This window comes from Hordeum vulgare, chromosome 6H (assembly GCF_904849725.1).
Source record: "Hordeum vulgare subsp. vulgare chromosome 6H, MorexV3_pseudomolecules_assembly, whole genome shotgun sequence".
Lineage (NCBI taxonomy): Eukaryota > Viridiplantae > Streptophyta > Magnoliopsida > Poales > Poaceae > Hordeum > Hordeum vulgare.
This window is the reverse complement of record NC_058523.1, coordinates 462,604,919-462,614,017: the sequence shown is the minus strand read 5'-3', so window position 1 is coordinate 462,614,017 and position 9,099 is coordinate 462,604,919.

Below are 9,099 nucleotides of genomic sequence, written 5' to 3'. Positions count from 1 at the left end.
CTGGACATTTATCAAATAGGACAGTCTCATAGAATTCTTGTTGTTCCTTGGTGTGAAACCTAGGGAGCAATTGTGCTTTCAAACATACTTTGTAAAGAAAACTTAGACTATGTACATGCTAATGAGTTCAATTCATCATATTACTTAAGAACTCCCACTCAACTCAACATCCCTCAGGTTGTTCGAGTGTGACAGGATCCGAATCCACCAACCCAAGTCCGACCATCAAGTGAGATGAGGTGGTTTCAATGGTGAACATTGATACATCCATTTTGCATCATGCTTTCATGTTGATATTTATTGCTTTTTGGGCTCTTATATTACTTGTGGTACCATATTTATGCCTTTTCTCTCTTATTTTGCAAGGTTTATTTGAAGAGGGAGAATTCAGGCAGCTGGAATTCTGTACTGGAAAAGGAGCAAATCCTAGTCCACTATTCTACACATCTCCAAATGCCCTAAAATGCTACGTGGATTTCTTCAGGATTATATAAAAATACTGGGCGAAAGAACTATCGGAGGGGGGCCACCAGGGCCCCACAAGCCCTGCCACCGCCACCACCCCTGGTGGCGGAGTGGGGGCTTGTGGGCCCCCTGACGGCCCACTAGCCCCCTCTTTTGCTATATGAAGCATCCTGGTCCAGAAAAAATAAAGAGGGAGCTTTTTCGTGGTTTCGCCGCTGCCACGAGGCAGAACTTGAGCAGATCCAATCTAGAGCTCCGGCAGGACGATCCTGCCGGGGAAACTTCCCTCCCGGAGGGGGGAATCATCGCCATCGTCATCACCAACACTCCTCTCGTCAGAGGGGAGGCATCTTCATCAACATCTTCATCAGTACCATCTCCTCTCCAATCCCAAGTTCATCTCTTGTAACCAATCTCTGTCTCCGAACTCCATTGGTACTTGTAAGGTTGCTATTAGTGTTGATTACTCTTTGTAGTTGATGCTAGTTGGATTACTTGGTGGAAGAATTTATGTTCAGATCCTTGATGTTATTCATTACACCTCTGATCATGATTATGATTATGCTTTGTGAGTAGTTACTTTTGTTCCTGAGGACATGGGATAAGTCATGCTGATAATAGTCATGTGAATTTGATATTCGTTCGCTATTTTGATATGATGTATGTTGTCTTTTCCTCTAGTGGTGTTATGTGAACGTTGACTACATAAAACTTCACCATATTTGGGCCTAGAGGAGGGCATTGGGGAGCAGTAACTAGATGATGGGTTGCTGGAGTGACAAAAGCTTAAACCCCAGTCTATGCGTTGCTTCGTGAGGGGCTGATTTGGATCCACTAGTTTAATGCTATGGTTAGACTTTGTCTTAATTCTTCTTTTGTAGTTGCGGATGCTTGCGAGAGAAGTTAATCATAAGTGGGATGCTTGTCCAAGTAAGGGCAGTACCCAAGCGCCGGTCCACCCACATATCAAACTATCAAAGTAACGAACACGAATAATATGAACATGATGAAACTAGCATGACAGAAATTCCCATGTGCCCTCGGGAGCGTTTTTCCTCCTATAAGACTTTGTTGCGGCTTGTCCCTTTCTACAAAAGGGATTGGGCCACTTGCTGCACCGTTGCTACTACTTGTTACTTGTTACTCTTTGCTTGCTACATTTCACCTCGCGACACAATCACTTGTTACCGCTACTTTTAGTGCTTGCAGTTATTACCTTCCTGAAATCTGCTTATCAGAGCCTTCTGCTCCTCGTTGGGTTCGACACTCTTACTTATCGAAAGGACTAAGATTGATCCCCTATACTTGTGGGTCATCAAGACTCTTTTCTGGCGCCGTTGCTAGGGAGTGAAGCGCCTTTGGTAAGTGGAAATTGGTAAGGAAACATTTTTATACCGTGTTGAAATTTATTGTCACTTGTCACTATGGAAACTGTTTCTTTGAGGAGTTTGTTTGGGGTATCTTCACCAAGAACGGAAGCACGAGGAGTTGCTCCTCAACCTGAGGTACCTACTGAAAATATATTTTATGAAATTCCTTCGGGTATGCTTGAGAAACTGTTGGCTAATCCTTTCACAGGAGATGGATCTTCACATCCAGACTTGCATCTAATCTTTGTAGATGAAGTTTGTGGTTTATTTAAGCTTGCGGGTTTGCCCGAGGATGAGGTAAAGAAGAAAGCATTTCCTTTATCATTGAAGGATAAGGCGTTGACATGGTATAGGCTATGGGATGATACTCGATCATGGGGCTACAATCGGTTGAAATTGGAATTTCATCAAAAGTTCTATCCTATGCATTTAATACATCGTGATCGGAACTTTATTTATAACTTTTGCCCTCGTGACAGGGAAAGCATAGCTCAAGCTTGGGGGAGGCTTAAATCAATGCTATATTCATGCCCCAATCATGAGCTCTCGAGAGAAATCATCACTTAAAACTTTTATGCTCGGCTTTCTCGTGAAGATCGTACCATGCTTGACAATTCTTGTACCGGTTCTTTTATGAAGAATGATATTGATCACAAGTGGAATTTATTGGAGAGAATCAAACGCAACTCTGAAGATTGGGAGCTGGAGGAAGGTAAGGAGTCAGGTATGAATTTCCAGTTTGATTGCGTTCAATCTTTTGTTGAGACAAACACTTCTAGAGATTTTAGCGCTAAGTATGGACTTGCCTCTGAGATAGTAGCTTCGTTACGTGAATCTTTTGCTGCTCATGTTGATCTTCCCAAAGAGAAGTGGTTTAAATATCATCCTCCTATAGAAAGCAACATAGCCAAAACCAATCTAGTTGAGGAGAAAGTCATTGCTTTTAGTGATCCTGTTGTTCCTTGTGCTTACACTAAGAAACCACCATACCCTGCTAGGATAAAGGATTATTCTAAAGCTCCAACTGTGATACGTAGGGGTTACATTAGATCACTTGCACCCCCTGAGGAGATTAGAGTTGAACCTAGTATTGATATTATGAAAGATCTCTTAGCCGAAGACATAGACGGGCATGTTATCAAATTCTGTGAGGACTCCGCTAGAATTACTAAACCTCACGCGAAAGACAAACACGGACATGTAGTTGGCATGCCCGTTGTTTCTGTTAAGATAGGAGATCACTGTTACCATGGTTTATGTGATATGGGAGCTAGTGTTAGTGCAATACCCCGTTCTCTATATGATGAAATCAAAGATGAGATTGCACATGTTGAGTTAGAACCCATTGATGTCATTATTACACTAGCTAATAAAGACACTATCTGCCCTCTAGGAATTGTGAGAGACGTAGCAGTCCTGTGTGGTAATACAAAGTATCCTACTGATTTCCTCGTCCTTGGTACTGCACAAGATAGCTTTTGTCCCATCATATTTGGTAGACCCTTTCTCAACACTGTCAATGCTCACATTTATTGCATTAAGCAGACTGTCACAGTAAGTTTCGAGGGTGTGTCTCATGAATTTAACTTCTCCAAGTTTGGAAGACAATCCCATGAAAGAGAGTCGACTGGTAGGGATGAAATCATTTCTCTTGCCTCTATTGCTGTACCTCCTACGGATCCTTTAGAGCAATATCTACTTGAGCATGAAAATGATATGCATATGGAGGAGAGAGATGAGATAGATAAAATTGTCTTGGAACAATATCCTATTCTCAAGAATAATCTGCCTGTTGAACTGCTTGGGGATCCTCCCCCACCAAAGGGTGATCCTGTGTTCAAGCTTAAACAGTTGCCTGATACTCTTAAGTATGCCTATATTTATGAGAAGGAGATATATCCTGTCATTATTAGTGCTCTCCTCTCAGAGCGCGAAGAGAAGAAGTTACTAAAAACTCTGAGGAAGCACCGCGCTGCTATTGGATATACTCTTGATGATCTTAAGGGTATTAGTCCTACTCTCTGTCAGCACAAGATTAAAAGCGATCCTGACTTTAAACCACTTGTTGATCATCAAAGGAGATTAAATCCTAAGATGAAAGAAGTCGTTAGAAAAGAAATATTAAAGCTTCTGGAAGCAGGAATCATTTATCATGTTGCTCATAGTGATTAGGTAAGTCCAGTACATTGCGTACCTAAGAAGGGAGGTATCACCGTCATTCCTAATGATAAGGATGAACTAATCCCACAAAGGATTATTACCGGCTATAGAATGGTGATAGACTTCCGAAAACTGAACAAGGCAACCAGGAAAGATCATTATCCTTTGCCGTTCATTGACAAAATGCTAGAAAGGCTATCAAAACACACACACTTCTGCTTTCTAGACGGTTATTCAGGTTTCTCGCAAATACCTGTTGCACAATCTGATCAAGAGAAAACCACTTTCAACTGCCCTTTCGGTACCTTTGCCAATAGACGTATGCCTTTTGGCTTATGTAATGCTCCTGACACCTTCCAAAGATGTATGATGGCTATATTCTCTGACTTTTGTGAAAAGATCGTCGAGGTTTTCATGGATGACTTCTCCGTTTACGGGTATTCCTTTGATGATTGCCTCAGCAACCTTGATCGAGTCTTACATAGATGCGAAGAAACCAACCTCGTCTTGAATTGGGAGAAGTGCCACTTTATGGTTAATGAAGGTATCGTCTTAGGACACAAAACTTCTGAGAGAGGCATTGAAGTTGATAAGGATAAGGTTGATGCAATTGAGCAAATGCCTTGCCCCACAGAAATCAGAGGTATACAAAGTTTCTTAGGTCATGCTGGTTTCTATAGAAGGTTCATTAAAGACTTCTCTAAGATTTCTAGGCCTCTTACCAACCTCTTGTAGAAGGATGTTCCTTTTGTTTTTGATGAGGATTGTGAGGAAGCTTTCGAAATACTTAAGAAGGCTTTGATAACCGCACTTACTGTTCAACCACCCGACTGGAACTTGCCCTTTGAAATCATGTGTGACGCTAGTGATTATGCTGTTGGTGCTGTTCTAGGACAAAGAGTTGACAAGAAGTTGAATGTCATTAACTACGCTAGTAAAACTCTAGTTAGTGCCCAAAGAAACTATGTCACTGCGAGAAGGAATTTTTAGCAGTCGTGTTTGCATGTGAAAAGTTCAGATCTTACATAGTTGACTCCAAAGTCACTATTCACTCTGATCATGCTGTTATTAAGTACCTCATGGAGAAGAAGGACGCTAAGCCTAGGCTGATCAGATGGGTTCTCCTGCTACAGGAATTTGATTTGCATGTCGTATAACGAAAGGGTGCTGATAACCCTGTAGCAGATAACTTGTCTAGGCTAGAGAATGTCCTTGATGACCCACTACCAATTAATGACACCTTTCCAGATGAGCAATTAAGTGTCATCCGCACTTCACATATTGCATCGTGGTATGCCGATTATGCAAAGTATATCGTAGCCAAATACATACCACCTAGTTTCACCTATCAACAAAAGAAGAAATTCTTCTTTGATTTGAGAGACTACTTTTGGGATGATCCTCACCTTTACAAGGAAGGAGTAGATGGTGTTATTAGACGTTCTGTGCCTGAACATGAACAGGGACAGATCTTGGAGAAGTGTCATTCTGAAGCCTACGGAGGACACCATGCTGGAGATAGAACTGCCCATAAGGTATTGCAATCAGGTTTCTATTGGCCCACTCTTTTCAAAGATGCCCGTAAGTTTGTCTTGTCTTGTGACGATTGCCAAAGGATAGGGAACATCAGTAAGTGTCAGTAAATGCCTATGAACTATTCACTTGTCATTGAACCATTTGACATCTGGGGTTTGATTATATGGGACCCTTCCCGAGTTCCAATGGGTACACTCATATCTTAGTCGCTGTGGATTACGTTACTAAGTGGGTAGAATCTATCCCCACTAAAAATACTGATCACCACACCTCTATTAAGATGCTTAAAGAAGTCATATTCCCTAGATTTGGAGTCCCTAGATACTTGATGACTGATGGCGGTTCACACTTCATTCATGGTGTTTTCCGCAAGATGCTAGCTAAGTATGATGTCAACCATAGAGTTGCATCTCCTTATCATCCTTAGTCTAGTGGTCAAGTAGAGTTGAGTAATAGGGTGATCAAGTTGATCTTACAAAAGACCATCAATAGATCTCGAAAGAACTGATCTAGCAAACTTGACGATGCACTATGGGCTTATAGGACTGCTTAAAAGAATCCCATGGGTATGTCATCGTATAAAAAGGTTTACGGTAAGGCCTGTCATTTACCACTTGAGCTGGAACACAAAGCTTATTGGGCAATCAAAGAGCTCAACTTTGATTTCAAACTTGCCGATGAGAAGCGGTTGTTTGATATCAGCTCGTTGGATGAATGGAGAGCCAGGCATACGAGAATGCCAGGTTGTTCAAGGAAAAGGTTAAGAGATGGCACGACAAATGAATACAGAAACGAGAGTTCAACATAGGTGATTATGTCTTGCTATACAATTCTCGTTTGAGATTCTTTGCAGGCAAGGTTCTCTCTAAATGGTAAGGTCCCTATGTTGTCGAGGAAGTATATCATTCTGGTGCCATCAAAATCAATAACACGGAAGGAAATTTCCCTAGAGTGGTAAATGGGCAAAGAATCAAGCATTACCTCTCTGGTACTCCCATAAATGTTGAGACCAATATCATCAATGTCATAACTCCAGAGGAGTACATAAGGGATGTTTATCAGCCTGTTTCAGGCCTTGAAAACGAAGATGTATCTGTTTTGGTAAGAAATTGGACTCCGAAACTTTTCCAATAGGAAATTTCTTCTGTTTTGGAATTTTTTGAAAATTAGAAAAATAAAAAGCAGTCCGGAGAGCGAACGAGGCAGCCACAAGACCTGCCACCGCCCCTACTGGCGGAGGGCAAGCTTGTGGGCACCTCGTGTGCCTCCCGGACTCCGTTTTCTTGCGGAGGACTCCTTCTAGCCCAGAAAAATCAATATATAGTCGCCCGAAGGTTTTGATCACCGTATCGCGTAGTTTTCCTCTGTTTTCGTTTCGAGCTTGTTGTCTGCCGCAGATTTAGAGCAAAGATGTCTCAGGAATCTGTTGGGGAGAATGATCTTCACCAAGTTCATGAGGAAGTAGATGCTGATCTGAAAAGAGTAGAAATCACGGAAGCCAGGGACCAAGCTTAGGAGAAAACCCAAGCTAGGGAGGAAGTTCAACCTATGTTCAACATTGAAGACGTTGAAGGAGTAGATTTTCTCCAACCCTTCCTCCATGTGTTGTCTCCATCCTTGATTGAACTCTTGAGGTTTTGCGAAACAACTCGTGCTCGCAATATTTCTCTTTCTCGTGAAGTTGTTTTGCTGGAAAACCATGTCACAGATCTCAAAGGTACAAATCAAAGATTGATAGCTCTCTTGGAATCAAAGGCGACAACAACACCACCATCACCACCAAAGGAAGACAACTAAGCATTGCTATGGGCAATCCCCTTGGCTTCTGCCAAGCTTGGGGGAGTTGCCGTGGTATCGTATCACCTTTATATATTTTGCTTTTACCTTTGTTTTAGTTCTTACCTTTTCAGTTTTTATTTCTTCTTTTAGAGGAATAAGTCTTTAGTTTTTAGTTTGAGTCTTTTGCTTTTGTCTCTCCCCCGATGTATTCTAGCTTACGAGCTATATAATAAAGAGTTTCTCAGTTAAGGGCTTTGCTTTGTGCCATGATCAAAAAGTATGAAAAGAACGATAGCATGAAAGATCATGAGACGATCTTATGGAAAGTGATAACTTCACTTATGACACGTATGATGATTGAAACTTGTTGAGAATAAATCAACATAGACATTAGTCATTGTTGCAATTAATAAGAAGTAATAAGGAAAGAGAGGTTAGCATATAAATATATCATCCTAGACACTTTTAACAATTGTGAGCACTCACCAAACTATTACATGCCTAGGAGTAGATGTTGGACAAGGAAGACAACATAATGAATTGTGTTCGCTTGGTTCCAAACAGTGTTAGATGATTAGAGATCCCTTAGCATGAGACGATTGCTTCCACCTCATATTAGCCAAAACTCCCGCACCAAGTAGAGATACTACTTGTGCATCCCTAAACCTCCAACCAGTTTTGCCATGAGAGTCCACCATACCTACCTATGGATCGAATAAGATCCTTCAAGTAAGTTGTCATCGGTGCAGGCAATAAAAATTGCTCTCTAATATGTATGATCTATTAGTGTGTGGAAAATAAGCTTTGTACGAACCTGTGATGAGGAAGACATAAAAGTGACAGACTACATAATACAGTTCTTTATCACAGGAGGCAGTATAAAGTGACGTTCCTCCGCACTAAGAGGACACACATTCAAACCTCAAAAGCGCATGACAACCTCTGCTTCCCTCTACGAAGGGCCTATCTTGTACCTTTACTTTTTGCCCTTGTAAGAGTCATGGTGATCATCACCAATTCCCTATTTTTGCCTTTGTCTTGGCTACCGTCACATGTATGGGAAAGATCTATATTCATATATCAACTTGGAGTTGAGTACTTATGCTTTATTGTTGTTGACTTTACCCTTGAGGTAAACCGTTGGGAGGCAAAACTATAAGCCCCTATCTTCCTCTGTGTCGAGCTGAAACTTTGACACCATTTGTACCACGTGAGTTGTAACAATTGTGGCAAACAAAAGAGATGATTGAGTATGTGGGTTTGCCTTACAAACTCTTATTTGACTCTTTCTGATGTTGTGATAAATTGCAATTGCTTCAATGACTATGGACTATTGTTGGTTACTTCTCGGTAAGGTTTTTGCTTCATGCTTTGCTTTGTGAAGGAATTGTTACTTTCCCATAAGAATCTTTATGATGTATTGCTGTTCTATGTGTGATCATGATGCCCTCATGTCTATATTATGTTTTATCGACACCTTCGTCCCTCAACATGTGGACATGTTTATGGAACTTGGTGTTCGCTTGAGGACAAGCGAGGTCTAAGCTTGGGGGAGTTGATACGTCAATTTTGCATCATGCTTTCATGTTGATATTTATTGCTTTTTGGGATGTTATATTACTTGTGGTACCATATTTATGCCTTTTCTCTCTTATTTCGCAAGGTTTATTTGAACAGGGAGAATTCAGGCGGTTGGAATTCTGGACTGGAAAAGAAGCAAATCCTAGTCCACTATTCTGCACATCTCCAAATGCCCTGAAAAGTTACGGGGATTTTTTCTGGATTATAT